This window comes from Acyrthosiphon pisum, chromosome X (genome assembly GCF_005508785.2).
Source record: "Acyrthosiphon pisum isolate AL4f chromosome X, pea_aphid_22Mar2018_4r6ur, whole genome shotgun sequence".
Classification (NCBI taxonomy): domain Eukaryota; kingdom Metazoa; phylum Arthropoda; class Insecta; order Hemiptera; family Aphididae; genus Acyrthosiphon; species Acyrthosiphon pisum.
Window position 1 is genome coordinate 1,444,424 of NC_042493.1, and position 3,424 is coordinate 1,447,847.

Genomic DNA, 3,424 nt, shown 5'->3' on the forward strand with positions numbered 1-3,424 from the left:
CCTACAAATAAGTCATTAAAACCACCATATAAATTAAAATATATCAAGCAAATAAATTATGAGTTTTAGTAAGAAATCTAGATCAATTGTCGCCCATAATATATTAATGTATGATGATAAACATTTAGAACTTAATTGTCAAGGAATAATATGAAATTTGATCATAAAAAAAACTTATTATTCTAGCTGTCAAATTATTTCACTACCTATCACCTATTTTAATTATTTCATATTTATAATAACTTTTGGATTAGGTTAAGTACAAAAGAATAAAAGAATTTTAAGTGAAAAAAGTATTTGTTCATTTATGTGAAATAGTATGGTTATAAGAATAATATTGTAATTTATCTTTGTCTCAAAGTAGAAAATACTGGTTCTGCAAATTTTTTTCCAATTCCACAGGTCATTATGAGGAAGATGCATACTGCTGGACGGAAACAGGTCACTGTTCGGGGTAACCAAATTAATTATATTCTTAAGAACTGCTCCCCAGCACAAGCTTTGCTTATTGGGGGTACTGCAATATTGTATTTTCACTTGTATAATTTGATGTAAAACCTGTGATGTTGTAAAAAAATAAATTATTATTATTATTAATATTAATTTGGGATTTCAAACATATTCAATTACTTTTCACAAACACACAATAAAATTATTCAAAACTTAATAGGTCCAAGTTAAAATAATTGCCTATATAAAACTCCTTTATTTTATTAATGGCCTCCACTCCAGAAATTTTTCTTTCAGATTTAAACATAATATTACACAATATTTTGAAAGGACCTACTGTTAAACATTTTAATGAATACAAAGTATACCACAAACTTGAAACTGTTAAGCATGTATAGGCATGAAATAGGTACCAAAGTACTTAGTAATTGGAAAATGCAAAAATATTGATAAATTGTAATCAGAAATAGGTGGTATATTAAACAACTAATAAGGCAATAGTATAGATATATTTATCAATTATTGTATAGCATAGCATGTAATAATTGTACATACCTATAAATTAAAACAGTGAAAATATAGTTATTTAGCACAGAATATTACCTATTATTATAATTTATAGGGTTATAGTGTTATACCTACTCATTGTATAGAGTCATGGGAATAGGAACTCTAGACTATAGTACTATACAATATATTAAAAAACAGTAATGTACTTTCTCAGTATTTTAGTACTGTGGGTAAGCCCAGCTCGTGACTGCGTAGGAAACCAACTACCTATACTATATCCAAAACTGATCATATCCCTCATGATTTACTTTGTTTAATGACAATTTTGATAATAAATTATTAACATATGTAACTAATTTACATACAAACAAAAGCATGATGTACATTTTATAAACTCACATAAAAGTTAATATTAATTAAATTTTAATAAATTGTTACCTGAACAATTTTATTGACAATTGTTTAAATAATCTCACTTAAATCTGTAAATGCTACTTGATTATTATCAATATTTTTGTTATTAATTATTTCATTAATTCTTTTATTAAACACCTAACTACTTAATAAAAGTTGTAAGTAAGTACTTCTAATCTGATGCAAAAATAATAAATAGTAAAATTATTGACTTTACACCATAATATATTTTAGTCAGTTTTTAAAGACAGTAAAAACAGTAAAAAATAAAAATAATATATTGTAATATTTTTCTTTGTTTTTCCATTTGAGAAAATGTATAATGATTATGCTTTATAATTTAAATGAAATCAGTAGTTTAAGCTAAGTAGCAATGCTTAATATTACAAATTTGAATGTCATGCTTATGTCATTGTTAATCAAAGATAAGTTTAACAATATTAAGTCGGCTAAAACTTCTATCGCACTGCTTATTGTTAATTTATAATATATATTCTTACAATGTTGGTAGGTATATAAATTTGGATAAAAAAAACCATACCTTAAGAAATCAGGAACTTATTTTTGAAAGTTCATTTTCCGGACATAATGAACAATATTTTATTTCTATATCTGTTTCATCTAGTTATGTCAACTTCATAAAATGTTGACAGTCGTTTTATGTTTAATATAATCAATGCTTACATTGTAAATTAAAATAAAATCATTTTGCATAAATGGTTAACAGAGTAGCATATACTCTGAGTAGATAACAACTAAACATAATACATATTATTTAGTGTGTCAATATAAGTATATTATATTATTTTACATTTAATTTTCCCAAGGTCCAATTAATTATGTATATAATAAAAATAGAAATATTTTTAAAAAAATGTATAAATGCTTTAACAATTATGTAAGCTATTGGGTAGTATTCCGAGTACTTTTAAAATAGAATTTCCCAAAAGTATTTTATACTGTTTATGTACATACTGAATACATTTTTTTTATTTTAATATTTAACATAATTTAATATTTGTTGCTAGTTTCGAGTACCTAGGTACCTTGGAGAAATACTTTTAAATAACAAGACATCTAAAATCATTATTTTTCATTTAAATGTTTAATTTCGTCCAAATTTTAAATTAAAATGTCTATAAAAAAAAAAACTGTATTAATAACGCAATTGTAAAGAAATTACTTTTTAAAAGTAATTTCTATGGAATAGGAAAGTATAGGTAATATGCTATTTTCCACGTTATTAAAATAAGTTATGAATGTAGAATGAGCCTTGTGGCTAGGGGGCTAGATATTCGAGAATACCTAGTTAAAATTCAATTCAATTTATTTATGATTCTGAAAGTTGTACAATATATTATATATTATTATATAAACCACAATATGCATTATCGTAGATATTGTATAGACGATAAAAAACTATTTAACTATTTCCAACCTTCCAGATAGGGTTATTTTTCGTTGGTATTCGTTTGCGATTTCCTTAGGTATATCATTTATTATAAATACTAGTATTTATACTCAATGGTTTTATAGGTACACTTCCAGTTTCTCATTCGTTTATATTTTGCATTAAATACAATAAGCTAGTTGGATTTTAGTTACTTATATAACTTTATAGGTACCTAGCTACTATATTATATCGAGTTAACGTATAACATGTACATACTATAGGTACATGCATTTAATATTTTAATGTAAGCAGCACGTACACAAAACAATATTCGAGGGGTCCTATAGTAGTCTTCATCTTGTAATCATTGATAATTGATATAAATACACAACTATTAATTTTTGGTGGTGGGGGGTTGACCTGGGGGGGTCAATATAGGTGTATTATATCATCTGTGTTTTATAAAGCGTACGTACTTATTTTAGGTATAACATTTAATCTTAATTAGTAGGTTCTTAATAATTTTATTATTTAAAGTTGAAAACCACTGAATATAATTATTATTGTATTTTTCTATTCTTTTCTTGTTTGTATATTAATGCATTTAATAAATAAATATGTACCTATGTAAAAGAAAATTATTTTGTGTTAAATATA